Source organism: Carcharodon carcharias, chromosome 32 (genome assembly GCF_017639515.1).
Source record: "Carcharodon carcharias isolate sCarCar2 chromosome 32, sCarCar2.pri, whole genome shotgun sequence".
Lineage (NCBI taxonomy): Eukaryota > Metazoa > Chordata > Chondrichthyes > Lamniformes > Lamnidae > Carcharodon > Carcharodon carcharias.
Window position 1 is genome coordinate 12348278 of NC_054498.1, and position 26137 is coordinate 12374414.

The following is a 26137-nucleotide window of genomic DNA, read 5'->3' on the forward strand; positions in this document are numbered from 1 at the left end:
GTGATGAATTTGTTGTAAATTAATAAATGTCTCATTTATTTGATATAAAAACCTCTTGAGAACTGATGGTCTTATTCCTGAATTTCGAGCTGCAACTCAAAACATACCAATTGAAAATACAGCTTATGACTGTTGTTTAAAGTTTCCCTCTGGGATTTTAAATGACTCAGCTTTTACAGGCTGCTGTGTCATAACTATTGGGGCTCGTCAGGTATAAAATTTGTAATTCCTTGATTGGTTTGGAATTGGTGAATCTTAAGGTTATGAGTATGAGAAAAGCTTTGAATTCAAGAGTTGGTGAGGTGTTTTAGAAGTGGGGAGGCTGCAAGCTAGCTTTCACAATTGCTAAGACTTGTCTGGGAGGAGAAGATATAACTGATTGGGTTGCAACCAATAACCAAGAGTAAGTTAACAGAGTTGGCAGATAAGTTGAAATTGAGGTTACCTAGGAAATCAGATATAATTACAAGTACAGCACAGCATCTACAGTTGAAAGTGAAACCTGACACTAGTGAGTCACAGCTGGAGGTAGTGAGACTTCAGTTACAAATGAAGATGCTTGAATTTGAACAAGCAAAGGAACTGAAATAGAGAATAGAGAAATTTACAACAAATTAATCACATATACATGGTTACAAATTACTACATTGTAAGAGAAATCCTTTTCAAGGGGAACAGGTAGAAAGGCAGGAGAGAGAAAGAAAACAGGAAAGGGAATTAGAAATTGTGAAGATAGAGAGGGAGGGAAGAGAAAAGAGAGAGAGAGAGAGAGAGAATCCCAACTGAAAATGTTGGCAGTTAAAAAAAGAGATGCCAGGAGGTGAGGAAGGACTTATCTCCAGAGTAGAACCCAATGGGGCAATGTTTAAATTTGTACAAACTCTTCCAAAGTTTGAGGAAAAAGATATTGAAGCATTCTTTATTTCATTTGAGAAGTTAGCTAAACAGATGAAATGGCCGCAGGTAAACTGGACACTATTATTACAGTCTAAGTTAGTGGGTAGAGTGCATGAGGTATATGCTTTGCTATCAGAAAAAATGTTGGTGAATTATGATGTGGTGATAAAGGCTATTTTGAGTGCATATGAGTTGGTTCCTGAAGCATACACAGGAATTTAGGAATATGAGAAAACAGCCTGGGCAAATGTATATCAAGTTTGAAAAAGTAATTTGAAATGAAGTAATTTTGACAAGTGGATATGGGCGTTAAAGCTAGAGGCAACATATCCATCTCTTAGGAAAGTAATTATTTTGGGAGAATTTAAGGATTCAATCCCTTCGGTAGTGAGAACGCATGTGGAGGGACAGAGAGTTGATTCTGAAAGACAAGCAGCAGAGATAGCTGATGATCATGAGTTAGCTCATTGAGCTAAATCTTTTATTGTCACCCTTTCAAATTGGAAAAGGATAAAAAGTGAGAAGGGGAAAGGAAGGTACGTAGTCAGGGAAAAGAAGGAATACCTGGAAGTTCTTTCTCAGAATAAAAAGGAAGGTGCTGAAGGAGAGTGACATTCGAACATTAAGGTGTTTTCATTGTAACAAAGTGGGGCACATGAAGTCAGTGTGTTGGAAATTGCAGGAAAAATCTGTTGGAATTATTGGGGTACAAATGAGCTCTGAAAGTGAAAGTGCTGTGGGTTCTGAGGTTCAGGCACAGGAGAAACCAATGGTTTGTGTACAGATGAAACAGGGAGAATCAGTGATAGGTGAAGAAGTGGGAATGTGTTCACAGTTTTACTCAAGAGGGTTCTGAGGAGCAGAGATGTTTAAAGGTTTCCTGAAGCGATACCTTTAAGAAAGATTACAACTGGGAGGATTAAGGACGAGTTAACTACATATCTTACCAGATAAGGAAATACAGTCAAATCAGGAGTCAAATTTCATGCCACAGCTGTTGAAGGAAGTAATGAACAGTTTGGGGATAAAACAGTTTATGTCAACAGCTTGTCATCTGGAGTCACAAGGAGCTTTGAAAAGATGGCAGCAAACTTAAAAAACCATGGGCAGAATTTTCCCCCTGTTGGGGGGGGGGTTGTGCAGGAGTGGGCATTGTCATTTTACGAGGGCATGCCAATTAAGGCCCGCCCAGTGTGACTCTCGCCCGGAAGCACTGAGCGGGTGGGGGTGGATTCCCTGAGTCATGGCATGTGCGTGAAAGAGCGAAGAGCGCAGAGGCACCTCAGGGAGATTAGTTTATGGTTTAAACATTTAAGTAAAGAAATTATAAACTTTTAAGACATGTCCCCTCATGTGACCCTGTCACATGAGCTGGGACATGTCAATGAATATTTTTAAAAGATTTTATTGAGTTTTTAAACACTTCATGAAACCTCATCCCGCTCATGGATGAGGTTCCATGAAAAATGTGAAGGTTGCCTGGGCTCTTCGCTTGCCTGACAACGTTAAGGTTGGATGGACAGCTCATTTTATTAATTCAATTAGTTTTTAACAGGCCTTAATAGATCTATGACGGTTCGGCGAGTGCGCAGCTGACTCAGCTATGTCCCCGCCAAACTGAAAATCTAAATGACGCGCAGTGATGTTGGGATGCCCACCCGATGTCATCGCGAGTCATTTTACGTGTCGGCGATCAGGCCACACCCCCTCTCGCCGTCCCTAAAATTCTTCCCTATGATGCAAGCGTGCTGTCAGGATTATCCACAGGATTGGGCTCCAGGAATTCCATTTTTGTTATTTGCTATTAGAGATGCTCCTAATGCATCAACTGGTTTTAGCCCTTTTGAACTAGCTTGTGGTCATGAGGTAAGGGGACCACTGAAATTGATTCGTGGGGAATTAGTGGATCAAAATTCAGAAACACTTCTCCAGGATTATGTATCAAATTTCAGCAAAAAATTGAACAGAGCATGTGAGTTGGCTAGGGAACATTTAGAGATATCACAGCAAATGATGAAAGTGAAGGCAGATGAGAAAGCTTAAACTTGCAGCTTTGTTTCTGGAGAGAAAGTATGAGGTTTGTTATCAGTACTAGGTGATTCATTAAATGCAAGATTTAGTGGGCCTTACAGGATTGAAAAGAAACTGAGTGAAGTAAATTATTTAATAAATACTCCAGATAGGAAAAAGAAGCAGAGGGTGTGTCAAGTAAATATGCTTAAAAGTGCTTTGTCAGGGAAGAGGAACAAAAAGAAGTATTAGTGATGGTGGATGATGGGAAAGAGGTAGAATGCAGGACTCTGAAATTGATTTTTCTCTAGTCAAGTTGGATAATGAGGGGGTGTTAGAAAATTAAAATTAAACATTGAATTACCTTCCAAACAAGTGTCAAAGTGGTTTGATAAAGCTGTTGCAGTCACACAAGCCTATTTGTGGAAATAAGTTGGGAAAGACACACTTAGCTATACATGATGTCTCAGTACGTATTTTATCTTCAATAAGGCAACATCCTTACAAATTAAATCTGGCAAAGTTATCAGAAGTACAAAAATAAGTTGATTTCATGCTTCAAAATGATATAATTGGGCAGAATTTTCCATTGTGGGGGGGTGGGTGGGGGGAGAGTGGGTGCAGACATGGACCCGATTGGTGCCCGTGATTAGGTCCGCGCTGCCATTTTACCCGGGCAGGCCAACTAAGGCCCGCCCATTGTATTTGCCGATTCTCGAGGTCAGCGGGAGTGTGCGGGTGGCGGTGGGCATGCACAGACCCCCGGGTCCAATGGCGACCCGGCAGACTGCTTAAAGGAAGGTCTGGCAGCCTCCTGTAGGCTGCTCACAATGGCCAGTCTGAGGGCGCACCACAGGGGGTTGGCTGAGCAGGGCATGCTGGAGGGAAAGGCAGAGGAACAGGGCAGGCTGCAGGGTCTGTCCCAGGAGCAGGGCCAGGCTGCAGGGTCTGTCCCAGGAGCAGGGCCAGGCTGCAGGGTCTGTCCCAGGAGCAGGGCCAGGCTGCAGGGTCTGTCCCAGGAGCAGGGCGAGGCTGCAGGGTCTGTCCCAGGAGCAGGGCCAGGCTGCAGGGTCTGTCCCAGGAGCAGGGCCAGGCTGCAGGGTCTGTCCCAGGAGCAGGGCCAGGCTGCAGGGTAGGCCAGCAGGGGAGCTAATGTGCCCCTCGCTATTCAGATGATTGCCTTGCTGCCCTCCTTGAGGAGGTGGCCGCACAGCGGGAGGTGCTAGTTCCCCAGGATGGGAGGAGGAGGCCCCCCCCACCCCCCCCCCCACATGACCAAACGTGTCTGATAGGAGGTGGTGGAGGTGGTGAGCTCCCGCGATGTGGTGCACCTGGATCCAGTGTCGCAAGCGCTTCAATAATTTGTTGCACTCTGGAAGGGTGAATACTATGTTGGCATTGGGCATTTACCCAGCAGGTAGCCTTAGCCTTTGAGGCCCCCCCACCAAGTCTTACTGTCGTGACTGCGTTGAATCACGTTGGGCATTTTTCCTACATTGGGTGGGCAAGCAGATGGTGACCATGCTTACATCAGCCTGAGTGGTTCATGGGGAGATGAGTTCTCCCCCGCACCATGTGTTGCTCATGACTAGTCTGGGGACAACCTGCACAGATGCAGCTAGGCGCATACTCAGAACTCCAGCACATGTCCTATTCACGGTGATGAGATTGTGGAAGGGGAGCCTCAAGGTGTCGTGGCCAAGAACCCTCAACACTGCACGTAGTTGCGCCTCCTTGCTATGGGAGCTAAGACCGTGTGTTTCCAAAAGTGTTGGACGCAGAATGTGTCCAAGGTGGCCATTGTGGGGGGGTTGGGAGCAGGCGTACTATCTTTGTGTGAGTGACCAGCAGTAGTGAGGAGAGGAGGCACTGGAGGCCTAATATGGGCCACTGTGGTTGGGGTACAGCGTGCGCGTGCAGAGTCCATGTGCAAATTGCCGTAATGAATGGTGTTCACTCTTTCTCAGGAGAAGAATTCTCACAATGCATGTGAGTGTGCGAGGACTGGAGGCAGCCAGGCTCACTTCCTCATGTTAAGCCGCTTTGAACAGGAGGCCCTGGAGCTTGAGAGGCGCCAGGCACCCAGGTCCACTGGTGTCGGTGAGGCTGGGGTGGAACGGCCAGGTATTTGAGGTCCACAGTGAGATCCATAATGTTCTCCCAACATCCATAGCTCTGATGATTGTTTAATTTGTTATTATTGCAACATTGCTTGGTCACAGACTGATAGAGTCAGAGGCGTGCAGGACAGAAAAAGGCCCTTCGGCTCTTTGAGGATGCGTGTGTCAAACATGTATCTCAATCTTCTAATCCCATTTTCCAGCACTATCCCCACGGCCTTGTATGTCATGGCATCGCAAGTGCACATCCAAATACTTATTACATGTTAGGAGGGTTTCTGCATCCACCACCCTTTCAGGCAGTGCATCCCACATTCCCAACACACTCTATGTGCAAAAGTTGCTCATCACATCCCATGTAAACCTCATGCCCCTTACCTTAAATCTATGCCTCCTGGTTACTCATCCCTCCTCCATGGGGAAAAGTTCCTTGCTGTTGACCTTATCTATGCCCCTCATAAGTTTATACACCTCAATCATGTCCCTGCTCAATCTCCTATGCTCCAGGGGAAATAACCCCAGTCTACGCAATCTGTCCTCATAACTCTCCAGGCCAGCCAACACCCTGGTAAACGTCCTCTGCACTCTCTCCACTGCAATCACATCCCTCCCATAAAGCGCATTTCAGAACTGCACGCAAAACTGTAGCTGTGGCCTAAGCAGCGTTTTCTGCAGTTGGAACATTCCCTCCTTGCTGCTATATGGCATATGCCTTCTTCAACACCTTATGTAGCTGTCCAGCTACCTTAAGGGACCAGTCGACATGCACACCAAGGTCCCTCTGATCCTTGGTACTTCCCGGGGTCCTACCATTCCTCTTGTATTCCCGTGCCTTGTTTGTCCTGCCCAAGTGCATCACCATACACTTACCACATTAAATTCCATTTGGCATTCATCAGCCCATCTAACCAGCCCGTCCATATCCGCCTGTAATGTAAGGCTATCCTCCTCACTATTTACCACTCCACCAATGTTCGTGACCATTGCTTCTGGAAGGTTGAGCGCATAATGAGCCAGGGGGACGGGGATGAAGTGTGTCACTATGTGGACGCTAACTGATCCACTGTCCTTGTTGTTCATTTCAGCATCATCACAGCAAGGCTGGCAAGAGGATCTGCAGATGCCCCCTCTCACACCTGAGGGCCCTCAAGTGTCACCTGCGTCACACCATTTCTGCGAGACAGGCACCAGCGCAGATACTAGCACCTCGGTGGGCATTGTAACATCGGCTAGTGTCCCGGGGCACATTGGAGAGGGCACTTCACATTCGCTGGAAGAGCTGGCAGAGACAGAGAGTGCCGATGGCGCCAGCAGTCAGAGGACTGCAGGGGACCAGGCACATGCTCAGTTGGTGCCCATGATGTGCCTCTGGAGTCGTCCACGATGCAGCAGCTGCAGGAAATGTGGCCGGATGCGCGGCAGCATCTGAGAGTGCCCTGGCTCCCATTGTACTGCTGCTTAGCTTCTGTTCTTGGATGGGAAGAGGCGTCATAAGCCACCTTCTGAGGGGATAGCCCTTGTCACCCAGCAGCCATCCATCCAGCCGGGCTGGAGCACTGAAGAACCCCGGCACCTGGGAGTGTCTGAGGATGTAGGCGTCGTGGGAGCTGCCTGGGTACCTTGCACAGACTTGTAGAATCAGCATCCTGTGATCACACACTATCTGCACGTTCATGGAGTGGAATCCCTTCCTCTTGACGAAGGCACCGGGCTCACCTGCTGGCACCTTGATGGCCACATGTGTACAGTCTATAGCACCCTGGACACGGGGGAAGCCAGCAATGGCCGCGAAGCCTCTGGCTCACTGTGTCTGACTTGCCTGGTCGCAGCGGAAGCGGATGAAGGTCAATGCCCGTCTGAACTGAGCGTCCATGACCTGCTTGACACAAGTGTGGACAACTGATTGGGATACACCGCAAAGATCACCCACCGACCCCTGGAAGGAGCCAGAGGCATAAAAGTTGAGGACAACTGTGAGCTTCAGAGCCGTTGGCATGGGGTGTCCATCCACACAGTTAGGAGATATTTCAGAGCCAATCATCTGACAGATATAGTTGACTGTCTCCCTTGACAGTTGGAGCCTCCTTTGACACTGCACCTCAGACATATTGAGGTAGCTGCTTTGCCGCCTGCAAACCCTGGCAGCAGGATAGTGGTATCTTCTGCAGCCCCTTCCACCTTGGACTACCTCTTAGCCCTGCGCCCCTTGTGCCTGCGCAAGTACTCCCAAAGGTGGCTCCCCTGGAGGCTGAATCTGCACTCCTAGTCTCCTCCTCCTTCTAGCCCTCCCTTCCTCCTCAGAGGAGCTGCCTCCAGTGGAGATGTCAGAACCCACACCCAGGCTAAGGAAGGCTTCTGGAAAGCTGCAGGCCCGCTAAAGATTCCTGAGCGCTGGGTGCTGACCTGAAGGTTCAAAGTACACAAAACACTGCCGGAATGTGTTCTGAACTACTGCAGATCACACAGGCAAATTTGAAATACTTTCTCCAATAAATACTCCACAAAGCAGATTGACGAGCTCATTGAGCCCTCTTATCCCACCCGTAGATGAGGTACATAGAAAAGTCTCCTACCCGCCTGTCCGTTGCACCCGGGCGCCGGCCCAAAGATCGCACGGGCACCTAAATATCAGCGTCGATCGAAGACTAATGGGCCTTATCTGGCCCGTTAATTAATGGCGGGCACGTGTCGGACTTCATTGCACGCCCGCCCAGCGAAATATCGCGATGGTGTGCAGTGACATCAGGATGCTCGCCCGACATCACCGCCCGTCATTTTACGCACGGAGGTGCGGGGCCCACCTCCCACACATCAAACTGAAAATTCTGCCCATTGAGTCTTGATGCAGTAACTGGAGTTCGCCTATTGTATTGGTACCAAAACCGGGTGGAACACAAAGACTGTGTGTGGACTATTGAAAGGTGAATGTGGTGACAAAAGTGGATTCATATCCTATATCTTGCATTGAGAAAGTAGGACAATCAAAATTTATCACAGAGATTGACTTGCTAAAAGGATATTAGCAGGTACCATTGTCGGAGAGAGAGCAAAGGAGATATCAGCTTTTGTAACGCCAAGTGGACTATATCGGTTTAAAGTCATGCCATTTGGTATGAAGAATGCATCTGCGTCATTTCAAAGACTGACAAACAAAGTAATTGCAGATCTCAGCAGTTGTGCTGTTTATATTGATGATCTAATAGTTTTCACTCAGACATGGAAGGAGCATTTACAGCATCTGGAAGAATTATTTACTCAACTACAAGAAGCTAATTCGGTGGTGAACTTGGCTAAAAATGATTTTGCAAAAGCGCAAGATACGTATCTAGACCATACCATTGGACTTGGTAAGGTGACTCCAAGAAATGCGAAAGTCAAGGCTATCGTGGATTTCCCAGTGCCTGTAACAAAATGAGAAGTTTTGAGATTTCTGGGCATGAGTGGGTTTTACCGGAAATTTGTACCAAATTTTAGCCCAGTGGTTGCTCCACTGACTGAACTATTAAAAAAGGACAAGACATTTAAATGGACACTGGAGTGTCAGGAGACATTTGATAGTTTGAAAACTGTGTTAACTACAGCACCAGTTTGGCAGTACCCAATTATGCCAAGCAATTCATGTTGGTGGTTGATGCAAGTGATGTAGGCATTGGACCTGTACAAGAAGATGACACTGGAATTGAAAAACCAATCGGGTATTCTTCATGGAAGCCGAATGCACAACAGAGAAGATATTCAACAATTGAAAAAGAGACTTTGAGTTTGGTGTAAGCATTGCTGCATTTTGAAATTTATGCTGCAAACAGTTCATCAGAAACAATTGTTTATACAGACCATAATCCTTTGAAGTTTTTGGATAGATTTTAAGACAAAAGTGCAAGACTTTTCAGGGGGAGTCTATTATTACAACCACTTAATCTACAGATTATACATGTTGTTGGAAGAGAAACTCTGTTTGCAGATGTGTTATCAAGAGTTTGAAGCGTAAAGGAGAATAGGACAATTTTTAAAAACCTGGACGCTGAACTGGAATGATTTCTGTTGTTACTAAGGACTTGTGTATATATATATTGTTATGTTAATGCATACATCTGGTAATGCAATAGGTTAGTAAAAATAGGAGATAGTGTGAGGTGGGTTATTAAAAATGAAGCCGTCCTTTAGAATTATGACGGTTCATTTTTCGATGGAAGGGGGATGTCAGGAAGAAATATTAATGTGTATAATGTTATTGAAATTATTATTTTTTTAACTAGATGGTTAGTCTGTGTGTGTTAATTGGATTAAAGCCAAGTAGTCTGGTTGCTTTGACATATAGTTGTTTTGAGATGTAAACAGTAAGGAAGAGGTTATTTGCATTTTTTGAATGGAGCATTCAAAGAATTGGGGTGAAATCTTGCATCTAGCTAGGAGACACCAAGCAATGTTTATATTACTAATAAAATTGGTACTATGAAAGAAGTTCAAAGGGCCTGGTGATACAATGAGAATATGCATTCAAAGGGGAAGACTGGGTAAAACCTGAGAGGAATTTGTGTGTGCAGGTCAGAGGCATGTAACATCTAAGCAGCTGTAAGCCTATGACTGTCTGCAAAGGAACCAAATTGAAAGGAACCAAATTGAAAGGAACCTCGTTTTGAATCCATAAGGTGAATATACTTTGCATGGTGTCTATTTTAAGTCTATGGGGAGAATTTTTCCTATGGCAGGTGGGTGGGCGGATGGAAGCGGGCAGGGGCAGGCGCAGAGCCAATCGTTACTTGCGATCGGCTGCGTGCTGCCAGTTTATGTGGGTGGGCCAATTAAGGACTGCCCGGCATAATGCGCAGCTGATAACACTCTGTGTGGGTGGGGGGAGGAGGGAGAGTCAGGGCCTGTGCTATTTCGCACATGCACGCAAAAGAGCGCAGCAATCTCCCTGAGGCAGCTCCGTGCCTCAGGGAGATTGAATGGGTCACAAAACTTTTTAATAAATAAAGATAAAAATATATTTAAACATGTCCCCTCGTGTGACAGTGTCACATGTGCTGGGACATGTTTGTGAAGTTAAGAAAATTTAATTATTTATTTTATAAAAACTGACCTTGGATGAGGTTTCCTGAAAAATGCGAAGGCCACTTGGGCTCTTCACCTGCCCGCCAACATTAAGGTTGGATGGGCAGCGTTGTTAACAACTTTAATTACTTTTTAATGGCCTTAATAGGCCTTTGGCAGGCACACAGCCACCTCCAGCGCATGTCCGCCGCATGAAATATCTAAATGATGCGTGATGACTTCGGGATGCACGCCTGATGTCATCACGCATAATTTTATGTGTCTGCATGTCAGGCCCACCTCCGCATGCTGATAGCAATATTCTGCCCAAAGGGTTATTCTTGTCTCAGTAGAGATTAACTTGGGAATTTGTTAAAAGTTATGATGGTAGTAATTTGTAACCATATGTTTGTGTTTAATTTGTTGTAAGTTAATAAATGTCTCATTTTAGTTTGATATAAAAACCTCTAGAGAACTGGTAGTCTTATTCCTGAATTTCGAGCTGCAACTCAAAATTTACCAACTGAAAATATAGTTTATGACAGTTGTTTAAAGTTTCCCTCTGGGGCTTTAAATAACTCAGACTTTATAAATTGCTGTGTCATAACAGTCCCTAACTCATTTATTACCCATACAATTTCTCTGACAAGCTGGTGGTGAATCTTCTCCTTAACGGCTGTAGTTCTTGTGCTACTGACATTCCTACAGTAGTGTTCAATAGGGAATTCCAGGATATTTCTCCATGAGTGATGGAGGAATGGTGACATAAGTCCAAGTGAGAACAGTGTGTGATTGGAGGTGCTGGTGTTCCCAAGACATGACTATTGATATTCTTGGAGGCAGAGGTCACAGGGGAGGGAGGTGCTGTCAGTGTGACTTTAGTGACTTGATGCATTGCATTCTGTCAGTCACACATGATGCAGCCATATTGGTGGAGGAGGTGAGGCTAATGGGAGGAGCATCAATCACATCAATTGCTCTGCTCTTCCCTGCATGGTATTGAGCTTCTTCAGTGGTTTTGTAGCTGAACTCATCCAGATGAGTGATCAGCATTCCATCTACACTTCACTTGAGCCTCGTAGATCCTGCAGAGGCTTTGGCAGGTTAAGAGATGATCACCATGGAATACCCAATCTCTGCCTTGGTCTTGTAACCACATTCTTTAGATGGCATGTCCAGTCCTGACCAATGTATATCTCTCAACTAAGCCCAGAAAGGAGATTATCTGGCCATTAGCTCAGTGCTGTTTGTGGGATCTTGCTATTCGCATATTAGCTGTCACTTTTCCTGCATTACAACACTTCAAAAGAACTTCACTGGTTATAAAGCACTTTGGGTCATCCCAAGGTCATGAAAGGTGCTGTATAAATGTGTCTACCCTTTGTCTCTTTCTATAACAGGACTGCTTCCATGACGATGTGCTCCCAGGAAATGCAATTGTGGGAATTTGAGAGCATGAAGCCCATGATTTTCTGCGCATTAAAATTAATAGATCCTCATAATCCAATTTGGGATCGTTTCTGGCAGTGTAATTATGTTCATTGGAAGCTAGAATTGAGATAGCTGTGACTGATTTGCAATGGAAGAAAGTCATCTGACTAGACTGAAAGGGCAATGCCTAAGAATATAAACCTCAAAACCACTGTTAGTTTTGCCAGCATACAGTTGACAATATGATAATCATTTGCTTTCTGTTTTAGTGCATTAACCCCATAAAGAAAAACAAATTAGCACTTGCGATGGCAAAAAAAAGTCATACACAATGTGGGAGCTGTTCCCTCACTGATATAGTCAGCAGCAATCCCCAGGCTCTAATGCATCAGTGTAATTTGTCCTAAACCCTTCAAACCCAAAGCATGAAATAAGCTTCCACTAGGTAGTAACTGTACCATAAAGGCTGAAAACATGCACTCATGCCCTTATCAATACCCCAGTCATGTCATGTACATTAGATTATTTAAAAATGGGAGAGGGGGAGGGGGAAATACCTTTGATTTGTTGAAATAACTGAGTAAATTTAAACATTCCCTCACATTATTGGAAAAGACATGACCCTTCTTATTAGATGTATTCACCTGGTGGAGCTGGTACACTGCACCAGATTGAAGAATCCATATAGCTAATAGTGAAAAGCTAATTTTTCAATCTCCATAAACGTATCCAAGCAGTTTACCTTTCTAAGTAATTACACAGCACCAGATGGTATTTTCCGTCACTAATCTCTCAACAAACAAGAAATAAGAGTTCTTTTAATATTGGTATTACTCAATGACTGCAGGGAATACTGCACAATCTGCCTTGATTTGTCCTGAGTTGGAACAAAAATAATAAACCAAGAGGGTTCTGTAAGTCTCCTTTTTTTTAACTTTTCCTTGTCCTCATAATAGTCCCTTTCCCCATTAGTGCCACTCGCCACTCATACATCTTCCTTCAGAAATGGGCTCCAAACTGGTTTCTAAGGATGTCAGGGCCTTGGAGGAGATTTACCAGAATGTACCAGGGATGAGAGACTTTGGTAATGTGGAGAGATTAAAGCTGTTCTCCTTAAAGGTATTTAGTAGAGATGTTCAGATGCTCATTGAAGGGTTTTGGTAGAATACATAGAGAAACTGTTTCCACTGCTAGGAGGGTCAGTAACCAAATAACACAGCTTTAAGATAATTATCTCAAGATCCAGAGGTGAGATGAGGGGATTTTATTTTTAAGACAGTGAGTTGTACATGAGCTGGAATGCATTGTCCTGTAAGCGTGACTGAAGCAGATTCGACAACAATTTTCAAAAGGAAATTGGATATGTACCTGAAGGGCAAGTTTTTAGGGCTATGTGGAAAAAGTGAGATGAATTGGTTAGCTCCCTCAAAGAGCCAGCACAGGCATGATGGGATGAATGGCCTCCTTCCATGCTATGGCACTCCATAATTCTCTGAAGCAAACATAATTCTTTACTGACAGAGTATTCCTCTTGAAGCACGTGTGTTTTACCCCTATGCTTTCCCCTTCCCTTTTCCCAATGCCATGGGTGTTATTATAATCAGTGAGCCAATACTACAATTGGGAGGAACAATAACAATGTCTATGCGGCTGACAGGTTTCAGTGTTCAACTGCATCTCTTAATAAATAAATATTAGTGCATATGTGGAGAAGATAGGGAGTGTGGTAATAATCCAAATGAGATCATAAATCAAGAAGTGAATATCTCAAAAGGTAGTATACACAGAATTATTATAACTTTATCAAGGTTTTAGCCATTAGCATTGTCTATGACTGTCTTCTAAAAGATTACCTAGCCCCTCTACCAAAAATGATATCCGATAAGAATATTACACAGCCTCACACACGGCAAATTTAAGGACAGCAGTGTGCAAGGGCTCCAAACCCATTCTGAAGGGTCACCACCGTACGTTAAAACTCCACTCAATAAAACATCTGCACTTCGAACAAAGCAACTCCAGAAGCCGTATGATGCAAAAGCAAATTGATAACAGTCACCACAGCCTCTGCCAACAGTTGTTACCCTTGACTCTTGTGGAGACACGATAGCTGCAGCAAAGCCCTGCCCATGAATAGCAGGATCTGATGGGGCACGGTGCCAGGAGTTGTAGCAAGGCCTGAAATCATCTGCTCTAGTCTCCAAGGTCATTAATGTTAAAAATGATGAAATGCAAATAGAATGCTATTAATTTTAAAATCCTGAATACATGTCTGCAGTTACAATTTCACTGTATAATCCATTACGTTTCTGTCCTTTCCGCAGATGATAGCGCTGTGCTACGATAATATATTTTGTTTGACCCATTTTCCCGTGAAGGGCCCAGTATGCACAAGCGCCGAGAACAGTCTGGCTTCTGTTTTTCTCACCTGTGTTGTCAATCCTCAAGAAAATTTCAATGGACAAGTGAGTTGCAGGAAGGTCACCTCCCTGTCGTTCACAGTGGGGAAATTCCCACCTTACGTAGAGGCATAGTCACAATACAAGAGTTGTCCATTACCCCACAGATGAGTTCTAAGCTGGCATTTTTTTAACAATTCTTTCATGGGATGTGGGTGTCACAGGCAAGGCCAGAATTTGTTTCCTATCTCTAATTACCCTTGAGATTCTGACTGGCCAGAAGCTGTGGATGGAGACATTCGTTGTTGTCAGTTTGTGTGCTTCAGATTAGGCAAGCACACTAGGAATTGATTACTTCCACTATGGGTTCAGGCTGCATCAGGTTGGACGATCCACAGAAGTCTTGATTGCCTTCCGGGCAAAGCCAGGCTCCTGCCCCTAAATTCTACATTGAAACTGAATGCTACCTATTCAATCTGGTGTCAATTCTACACTTTGGTGTCCACGAATGACCATGTTTGGTAATATGCAAAGAGTTGACAAAATGATTCAAGAATCAGCTATTCCTTTTGTTGGATCCGCTTGGGATCCCACAGCTGAGGCCTTCGACAATTGTGCAGTCCTCTAACAATAGCCCTGGACACCCAGAGAAACTCTTCCACAGGACACAGGAAGCAAGGATTAATCTGAAAGTTCCTCATCTGGAGCGCGTATACTTGCAACAGCAAATATCTATGTTTGGCTAAGACCAAACCATTCTAATCTATTCTTTTGGACTCTAAAATTGAGGTATAAATTGTGTAATCTTTCATAGGAACCCAGAGTCTTGCAGCAAAGCGGCGAGGGGTGGGGGGAGTATTTGACCCATCATAACTATGCTGGCTGTCTGAAAAAAACTACCTCTTTTCACCCTCCAGGGCACTGCAATTTTCTCCCCTTCAAGTATTTATCCAATTCCCTCTTTAAGGTTATTACTGATTCTGCTCCTACCATCCTTTGGGGCAGTGCATTCTAGATCAAAACAACCCAATGAGTAAAAAACAAAATTCTCAACTCGCCTCTGGCTCTTTTGCCAATTACCATATCCACGTCCTCTGGTTAATGACCCTTCTGTTACTGGAATGAGCTTCCTCTTGCTTACTCTATCAAAGCCCTTCATGATTTTGAATACCTCTATTAAATCTCCCCGTAACCTTGCCTGAGAACAAATTCCAGCATTTCTAGTCTCTTCACGTAACCAATTCAGGTCTAGGTGGGTCACAGCTCATTGCAAGCCCATGTCTGATTAAACAAATGTGACTCGCCAAAGCATCACATTTTAAAAAAATCCTGGTGCTGCAAGCAGGGTCTATAGGCATCCACAAAAACACGTAAGAAATGTTAAAGTGTTGTCTGAGTGCCTGGCTATTTAAAAAAATAAACCTGTAAGCAAAAAGGAAACAAACACAGATAAAGAAGAGTGGAATGTAGTTTCCACATTTGTTAGTCCTACTTGTACCTACAAACATGTATATTTTTATTTTTGGAGTTGTATTCAACTTTCATCGATTTTAAGCTAAAGTTTCTTCAAATCATCTGCTCTCTTGCTCATTGTTGGACAAGAACAAACATGCAGAACCAAGCAACATCCTTGGACTATTGAGTAACAGCCCTTCAAATGGTCTGTGCACAGATTTCATTGTCCTTGATTCTCTGCAAGTTAATCACTGTAAAGTGTGCACAGTGGTGAAAGTTCTAACTTTTGAAATTCTGAAATGTACTTTTCAGCCCAAGAAAGAAAACGCAGGAACAAAGCTGGAGAATTATAAACAACAACATTGATAAGAGGTGTTGATAAGAGTGGTTGATGGATTCTTGTCATGTGGCTATGGCATTGACTTAATGGGACCAAACATGAGCAAGTCCCACTACTTATTAGCGATCTCCTCCAACAGGGTTCCTTTTTTGACATGTGCCGGTGGGACCTGCTTCAGAAAAGGTGCTGAGTCCAGCCTTCACAAATGCCAGACGCTATAAATAATTGGTCTCTAAAAACACACAACCCGGTAGGTGCCGCTCTCTAGCAATCAGAACAGAACACATGTTCTTTTAATCCTTTCATGGGATGTGGACATCGCTCTTGAACTGAGTGGCTTGCTTGGCCATTTCAAAGGGCAGTTAAGAGTCAACCACATTGCTGTGGGTCTGGAGACACATGTAGGCCAGACCTGGTAAGGATGGCAGATTTCCTTCCCTAAGGAATGTTAGTTTACAACAATTAATAGTTTCATGATCACCATTACTGATACTAGCTTTATATTCCAGATTGATTAATTGAATTTATATTCCACCAGCTGCCATAATGGGATTTGAACCCATTTCCCCAGGGAATTAGTACATGCCTCTGGACTGCTAGTTCAGTGACCTTACCACTATGGCACAGTCTCCCCTAAATAGGCCCCATTTTTCATCCCTTCCCTTCTTTATCAATGTCACATCCCTCTCACGGGGCCCAATTTTAACTCTATATAATTGAATGGGTTTTGAGTGAATTATAATCAGGCCCATTCAGTTAATGGAACCATTAGAAGCAAGTTTAGAAAACAGACGGATGCAATGGTAGAAAAACGGTTGCTGTTGTTGTAAAGGCCAATAAATTTACCATAATTGCCCTATTTTATGCTTTAGGAGGCTTGGTTATGGCTGGAGAACCAGCAAAAGGAAATGTTTCATTTTTAGATGTATTTTAGACACTTTGACAAATCATTCATTATCTTTTTATTGCCTTGATTAACTGTATAATGGTCATGACTACAATACAAGCTTTTGTTCTTTCCACGTTGCTTTGACAAGTCAAACTTGTTTCATCCCACACGGTCTCAGAGTGAGCTGTGACCCATCTGGATCTGAATTGGTTTGATTGAAATGAACGGAAACTCGAGAGGAGTGCAGGGGGTGGCGAAGATGCAATTTTTGGTCAAATTACTCCAAAGTTTCAACTAAGGTTAAGGTTCAGGAATGGTCCCGTTCAAATTCCCCGGTTCGGACAGGTGAATAGGTGTTTGTGCTGCAGAATTCTGCTTTCTCGCACCCGAATCGGGCCAGGCTCCCAGACTTTGAGATCGGACTGCACTGTTACAATCCTGGATACCCCTGCTACACTCCACACACGTCACATGTCAGCCATTGACTCTCAAATCTGTATAGACTTCTTGGAAATTTTCCATTTTTCAGTTCCAATTACCAATACAAGAATCAAGGAAATAGGAGCAGGAGAGGACCTTATGATCCCTTGAACCTGCACTGCCATTTAATATGATGGTGGCTGATCTTGGGTTTCAGTTCCACTTTCCTGTCCAGTCCCCATGCCCCTTGATTCCCTGAGAGGCTAAAAATCAGCCTATCTTAATGGTGGAGCATCCACGATCCTCTGGGGCAGAGAATTCCAAAGATTCACAACGCTTTGAGTGAAGAAATTTCTCCTCATCTCAGTCCTAAATGATCGGCCCACATGACTGCTATGTTTTCATGCAATGCTTTTTCTGTCCTCACCCAAGTACCTGAAATTGGGCGAAGCGGGGAAGGGACAACTCGACATATTTCATGGTGCTACAAATGTTTACAGCACAAAAGGAGGTCACTCAGTCTGTTGGTGTGCAAGTTCTTTACTAGAACAATCCAATATCAATCTCATTGCAGTGTTTCTCCCCTCCACCCCCTGGCTGTCTTCCCCTCCCCCGACAGGCCGCTTTCTCCGCCCGGCCGTCTTCCCCTCCCCCTTGGCTGCTTTCCTCTCTCCCCCCTCACAACCACCCCCACCCCCCCCCACCCCACCCCACCCCCCCCACCCCCCCCCCCCCCCCCCCCCCCCCACCCCCCCCCCCAGGTATCTTCCCTTCCCCCCACAGGCCTCTTTCCCCTCCCCTCCCAGCCGCTTTCCCCTCCCACCCCGCTGGCCACCTTCCCCTCCCCCCCTCCCCTAGCCGCCTTCCCCTCCCCCACCATAATCCTGTACCTTTCTCTACTTCAAATTCTTCACCCATTTTTCCTTCAAAGGGTGCAATGTCCTCTGTCTCAATTGCTCCCGAGGGCCGAGAACTCCATACTTCAGCCACTCTCTGCAAAAAGAAATTTCTCTTCATCTCTGTCTTCACTTTCCCCGCGACTTTTGTATTTTGATGACCTCCCTCATCGTGGATAAATCATCCTTCCCTCTTCACCTACTCAATACCATTGTTAAGTTTTGAAACCTCCATTAAATCTCTGGGCCTTCTCTGCTCTGCTGGGCATAGTCTGGCATTGGGACAGCTGTATCTGCATATAAAAGGTTACCCAAGACACCCTACAGCACTCTAACTATGATTCCAACATTGCCACTTTAACCCGCTACTCGATGACCCTATTTATTTAGGCGAGACAGTGGCATGGTGGTATTGTTTACTGAACTAGTAACCCAGAGACCCGGGGTAATGCTCTGGGGACCCAGGAATTCAATAAATATCTGGAATTAAAAGACTAACGATGACCATTCGTCTTTTAATTCCAGACATATGAAACCATTGTCGATTGTTGTAAAAACCCATCTGGTTCACTAATGCCCTTTAGGGAAGGAAATCTGCCATCCTTACCTGGTCTGGCCTACATGTGACTCCAAACCCACAGCAGTGTGGTTGGCTCTTAACTGCCCTCTGAAATGGCCCAGCAAGCCACTCAGTTGTATCAATCCACTAAAAACAATTCAATAAGGAATGAAACAGGACGGGCCACCCGGCATTAACCTAGGCACCGGAAATGTCAATGGCAAGATCAGCCCTGTCGACCCTGTAAAGTCCTCTTTACTAACATCTAGGGGCTTGTGTCAAAATTGGGAGAGCTGTCTCACAGACTAGTCAAGCAACAGCCTGACAATAGTCATCCTCATGGAATCATACCTTACAGATAATTTCCCAGGCACCACCATTACCATCCCTGGGTATGTCCTGTCCCACCAGCAGGACAGACACAGCAGAGGTGGTGGCACAGTGGTATACAGTCGGGAGGGAGTTGCCCTTAGAGTCCTCAAAACATTAACTCCAGACCCCATGACGTCTTAGGGCATCAGGTCAAATATAGGCAAGGAAACCTCCTGCTGATTACCATGTAACATACCCCGGCAGCTGATGAATCAGTGCTCCTCCATGTTGAACACCACTTGGAGGAAACACTGAGGGTGGCAAAAGCACATGGGATGTACTCTGGGTGGGGGACTTCAATGTCAGTAGCACCACTACTGACAGAGCTGACCGAGTCCTAAAGAACATAGCTGCTAGGCTGGGTCTGCGTCAGGTGGTGAGGGAACCAACAAGAGGGAAAAACATACTTGACCTCATCCTCATCAACCTGTCTGCCATAGATGCAACTGTTCTTTTTTCACCCCTCTCCTAATTTTATTCAGTTCTGTTGAAGGGTCATGAGGACTCGAAACGTCAACTTTGTTCATCTCCACTGATGCTGCCAGACCTGCTGAGTTTTTCCAGGTAATTCTGTTTTTGTTCATGACAGTGTTGGTAGGAGTGACCACTGCACAGTCCTTATGGAGGTGAAGTCCCACCTTCACACTGAGGTTACAAACATAGAAACTAGGAGCAGGATTAGGTCACTCGGCCCCTCGAGCCAGCTCCACCATTCAATATGATCATGGCTGATGCTCTATCTCAGCACCATACTTCCGCTCTCTCCCCATACCCCTTGATGCCTTTAGAGTCTAGAAATCTATCTCCTTCTTAAATATATTCAGTGACTTGGCCTCCACAGTCTCCTGTGGTAGAGAATTCCACAGGTTCACCCCCCTCTGAGTGAAGAAGTTTCTCCTCATCTCAGTCCTAAATGGCCCAACTCATATCCTGAGATTGTGACCCTTTGTTCTAGACCCCCCCACCCAGCCAGAGAAAATATCATCCCTGCATCCAGTCTGTCAGCCCTGTCGAAGTTTATATGTTCCAATGAGATCCCCTCTCATTCTTATGAACTCCAGTGACTACAGGCCTAGTCAGCCCAATCTCTCCTCATAAGACAATCCTGCCATCCCAGGAATCAGTCTGGTGAACCTTCTCTGCACTCCCTCTATGGCAAGTATATCCTTTCTCTTTAAACACATCGGGGTAGAAATTCATTATGGCCTGTTTTTAGGTGCTTAATGCTGTGGTTCCAACACCCAACGGAACTGGGAGGCCAGAGGCTGACCCAAAATTGGGCTTCAGCCCTCATCGTACCAAAAAACGTGAGGTGCAGGCTCCTGTTAAGCCCTCAGAGGTAGCTTGCCTGATGGCGTGTGTTGAACTTGGGCTTGCTGTTGCATGGCATCTCTCTGGGAATGGTGTCAGAGGTAAGTATTGCAGGTGTAGGTAGCTCAGTGATGGGCCAGTGTTGAGAACAAGAGTTAACTAAGCAAAGAAAGTTGCCCTATCTTTTCTTTGCTACCCCCTTAGGCCACTCTAGGAATGAAAGACCTCATCAAAGTTTACATGTTCCAGCTGGCCTTTCACTTATTTTAAGATTATATAAATTGGTCCAACATTACAGACAGCCATTCTGGACAGCCCTATGGTAGTGACTATACAGCCTACACAGATCAGATGTATGAATAATTTCCCAGAAACTGGTCTACTCTGCACCTGAAACACGAGCACAATTTCTCCCTCATCTTATTTACTAGTTTAGTTGGACTAATGGATCCGGTTTGCACTCTTGTTTCGGGATGACTGAGTTGGTACCAGAGACAGAGCAGGTCAGCAGACGGTACTTATGTAGAACACATTCTATTTATTTACAAAGGAACTCAGCAGCAACACTTGTGTGCTTACAACAAAAACCCTTTCTCTACATTACAGACTCTAACTCTAAACTACTCACTACTGACTACAGACTACTAAGGTAGCTCGTGCTACTCTGCTATTGGATACTAAGATCATATGATCTTTCATTATAACATTCTTCTTAAAGATATATTACTGGGAGGTGATGGCACAGTGGTATTGTTGCTGGACTAGTAATCCAGAGACCCGCCATAGCAGATGGTGGAGTTTGAATTCAATAAAAAAAAACCTGGAATTAAAAGTCTAATGATGACCACAAAACCATCATTGTAAAACCCATCTGGTTCACTAATGCCCTTTAGGGAAGGAAATCCACCATCCTTACTCAGTCTGACCTACATGTGACTCCAGACCCGCAGCAATGTGGTTGACTCTTAAAATGCTCTCTGAACTGGGGCAACTAGGGATGGGTAATAAATGCTGGCCTGGCCAGTGACACCCATGAATGAATGAAAAAAAAGATATCAGATTACCACAAAAAAGCTTTCTGAATCTATCTACAGCCCTACACACCACTTTGACTGTACTCTCTTTATCTATGCAATTGGCTGCTTCTTTACAAAACTCCATTCAATTGGTCACACACAATTTGCAATCAACAGATTTGTGCTGGTTGTCCTTGATGAATTTACACACCTCCAAAACATGATGGTATAGATTAAAAATAGTTTGCCCATGACTGGTCTATAGTGAACAATGGTGTTACGTTAACTACCTGCCAGGAACCAGTAGAATACTTTCACTGGATTAGAAAATCTTGAACTGCGTCTTCTCTATCTCCTCTCGGACATTGTTCAACAGTTCCCAGTGCTGTCCAATCTTAAGGCACATGTATATCATATCAACCATTTCATACCCCTCCATATTTATTAATACTTCTAGCTCTCCTGTATTGTTTTCAATGCTTTATGCATTAAGCGTACAGTTCAATGCTGTCTCTAATTATTTGCTACATTGACTCTTATTCTTTTTCCTAGTTTTCTCATTTAACTTTCTTACAGTCTATGCAAATCATTTCTATGAAACTTCAAGTCAATCAAATGCCTCAAATGAAGTCAGTCAACTGTGCATAGCTGGAAGTTAGGATTTCTAGCCAGTCTGCGTGAGTATACTCTCTTTCATTTAGAATTTGCCACATCACCCGATACTCCCAGACTTTGCAGGGCAAAGAAATTAAAGTATCACAGAATTGTTACAGAACAGAAGGAAGCCATTTGGCCCATCGAGTCTGCACCAGCTCTCCTAATGAGCAACTCTCCTAGTCCCCACCTTCTCCCCATAACCTTGCACATTCTTCCTTTTCAGATAATAGTTTAATTCCCTACTGAATGCTTCAATTGAATCTGCCTCTACAACACTGTCAGGCAGAGCAGTCCAAACCCTAACCACTCTCTGCATAACAGTGATGAAAATGTTTTTCCTCATCTCTTTTGCTTCTTTGACTAATTATTTTAAATCTGTGCCCTCTCGTTCTTGATCCTTTCATGAGTGAGAACAGTTTCTCACTATCTACTCTGTCCCGAGCCCTCATGGTTTTGAAAACCTCGGTCAAATCTCCTCTCAGCCATCTCTTCTCCAAGGAAAACAGTCCTAACGTCTCCAATCTATCTTCATAACTGAAGTTCCTCATCCCTGGAACCATTCTCGTGAATCTTTTCTACACCAGTAGCCACCAAGGATCCTGCTGCTGTGAAATCCTGCTTGCAATGGATACTGTGCCTTTAAAACAAAAAAAATTCCATTACTGCTATCAAATATTGACGAATGCATCTTTCTCCATTTTGGTCAATTGCATGCAAGTGCTTGTCAACGTACCAGCATTAACATTGAACTTCTCTCTGACTAACAGTGCCTGCAATGGCCAAAGGAATGCTTGATCAGGACGGTCTGTGGCTGCGCCTTCATTAGCTCATCGGGAGTCCAGGTTTAGTGTGTTAACAAGGGGAGGAACCATGTGCCCTCACCTGTGACAAGTTTGGTGGTGGGAGGAGGGGAGCGGTTGGGGAACCTGCCAACTTCCCAACTCCACCCCGATTAAGTTTGTGGTGGAAAGGCCCATGGACAGGCTTCTCGCCTCACTGCGAATTGAGGCCTTTCAGTGGGCAATCAATGCCCACTTAAGGACTTCATCCCACTACTGCTGGCATTAACCCAGGGGCAGGAAGAGGCTCACCATGTGGGGAGCATAACAAGCAAAGCTGTGCAGGGTTGCTTGCTGTCTCCTGGGGAGGGGTGGGGGGGGCGGTAAGAGGGGGGAGGGGTTCTTTAAGGCGGTGGGGGGTGTGGGCAGGTTGGGGGGGCGCTCAAAGTCACTCAGTGCCTGATGGAGGGACCTGGTATCCGGAGGAGCATGGTTCCACTGAGAGACATACCCCTACCCTTGCTGCTCACCCCCATTGCCTCCACAAGATCCCACCCAAGATTTCTTTGTCTCGCACTCCTGAGAACGTCTCCACAGCAAAATAAAAGGAAGTCCAAGGAAAATCACAGGCTGAACATTTCTTCATTCTACTTTCAAGTGTCTAAGTTCAGCCCAATGTAGATTCAAAGTTGCATTGAGGACTGATCTATACGTTGAAAAATGGAACAGATTTGAGTTTGAGCCAAAAAAACTCAATTTAATTGATAATAATCCTAAGGATTGGGTGATGTACACATGGACCCACAATGGGAGCATTGATACTGCAGCAGAAATCTGGATGCTCAAAGAAAATTAATGCAACAGAGGCTGAATATTGATGGATTGTCTCACTTTACTGGCGATAATTAAAAAAGGGATCTTTCCTTAAATCACCAGCATTGGATATATTCAGGAGGGAGAAAGAATTGTGCTGACAGACTGCCAGCAGACAAGCCACTACTGAACCACCTGTTACTAAAATTAACCTATTTTTTTGGTCCAACTTTAGTTATGGTATCCTTTTTGGCTCCTTTAATTCAGCCACGGTTCTTAGAATTAAATCCAGCTTCATGCTCAGAAATCATGTCCCATAAACTATGATTACTCCACGATGCTCACCTCCGTTCACTGCTCCTCTGATAATGAGGTAGTCCCTACCAATCCGAAGCAGGACTTGGAAAATATCCAGACTTGAGCTGACAATTGGCAGCCATTGATTACTCCACAGGAGAGCCAGGAAATGGGCATTTTGTACAAGTGAAAGCATAACCCATCTCCTCTTGACTTTCAATGGCGTCACGTTTACTGAGCATGTCCCACCTCAACCCAAACAACCCCGAAGCTTAACCGGTTATATCAACACAATGGCTGCAAGAGTAGGGTGAGGCTGGGTACATGACTCACTTCCTGACCTCTCAAAACCTCTCAACCATCTAAAAAGCTTAGGTCAGGTGTGAATGAATGCACAGCTCTCTTCCTGGATAGGTGCAATCTAAATCTTTATGGGGGAGACGATGGTGTAGTGTTAATGCCATTAAACTAGTAATCCAGAGGCTAATGCACTGGGGCGATGGGTTCAAATCCCACCACGGCAGCTGGTGGAATTTAAGTTTGATTAAGAAATTTGAAGTAAAGCCTGAGGTATAAAGCTAGTCTCAGTAATAGTAACCATATCATTGATTGTTGTAAAGACTCATCTGATTCACTGCCTCTTTAGGGAAGGAAATCTGCTGTCCTTACCTGGTCCACCCCACATGTGACTCCAGACCCACAATAATGTGGTTGACTCTTAAATGGCCCAGCAAGCCAATCAGTGGACAGTTAGGGATGGGCAACAAATGCTGACCTTGCTATTGACTTGAAGGAATGGGAAAAAGACCATTGAAGAAGGCCAATACCATCCAGGACAAAGCAGTGTCCTTGATTGATGCTTCTGCCATTGAGTTCAATACCCACACCCTCTATCAGTAGTTGCAAAATATATGATCTACAGAATGTTCTGCATCAACTCACTGAGATTACTTCTCTCTCTCCTGGACCATTGCCAAGAACATCAGTCTCTTGTGAATTCCATCACCTCCAAGTTCTCCTCCAAGCCCCACATATCCCTTGCTTGGATGTTATTTTTGTTGGTATTCCCTCATCATTGTATCCCATAGGTCACACACAGTGCACAAGTGGCAGAGGGGATAGATACAGGGGGTATTAATGAAGAAAACTGCCCTATCCTGGATGATGTCACAGCTTCCTGACTGTAAGGCAGCTCATTGCCATCTTCCACTGTTTAGTTAATACCACAACATCTTCCCACTGAGATATAATGGAATGTGTCTCTAATACCGTTATTTTCAAACGGTTTAGAAGTGCCTCAGCTGGTCATTGACTAAAGAAGTGAAAGCATAACCTCCATGACTACACTCCCTCTGCTGGATACATATTGCAGTTGCAGCTATAGTCTAAAACAGCGCATCCAGAAACAGCTGAACAGCAATTGGCTCAGTTGGTAGCTCTTTTGCTTATACTTCCCATATTAGAAGTTTGAACTCAACATCAAAACTGATACAAAAGTTGTGCTATATTGTTTCAGATAAGCTGTTAAACTCTGGCACCATTTGTCTCTGCGGATGGATATCCAAGGTTCTATGGCATGATTCAAAGACTTGCCGGCAGATCTCTTGGTGCTACGGTAAAGATTCCTCCTTCATAAAAAATAGGTTAACTGGCCATTCATCTCATTGCTGTTTATGGGATCTGGCTATGCAGAAAATGGCCATCACTGCTCTGCACAACAACAGGCAATGCACACGCCTGAAGTGCTTTGAGGTTGTTTCTGAGACACATTTTACAAATACCAATCTTTCTAAATTTTCCCTCATATGTTGTAAAGGATAAGATATGATCCATCATTGGGATTGACATACTGCAAATCAGACTTAGACCTAAAAACAATATAAATCTAATGAGTTCAGAAAGTTGCAAGAAGTGCTCAGTTTTACTTTCACTTATTTTCCATTTTCTGATCAAGAATAGACGTCACCCCATGTCACTTTTATTGAATTGTTTCTCCTATTGTGGTCTCCTCTACACCTTCCCCATTACACTGAGTAGAAACCCATCATAGCCCCAATATATGATACTAAAGCATCCCCTATTAAGATGAACTCTAGTTAATGGAAAATTTGTGATACCTTTCACTCTGCCTGTAGCTGTTCATTCAGGTGAATGATTATAATTGAACCCAATATAACTGTCCCTTTAGTATGGTCTAGACTCTAGCCCTATTCCCACATGCATCTGATTTACAAAAGGCTTTCTTGTCTCAAATCATTAATCCCATACTCCAAGCTATACTGATTCACAATAGTTTTTCAAAGTAACCACAAGGAAAATAATATTGAAGTCAAGATTTTGACATGCAGTTGAAAAGTTGACTGAGCAGTAATCAATGACTATATGGGTGTAATTTGTAATGATATTGGCTACTTTCACTGGAACTCAGTAATTGTAATTGAA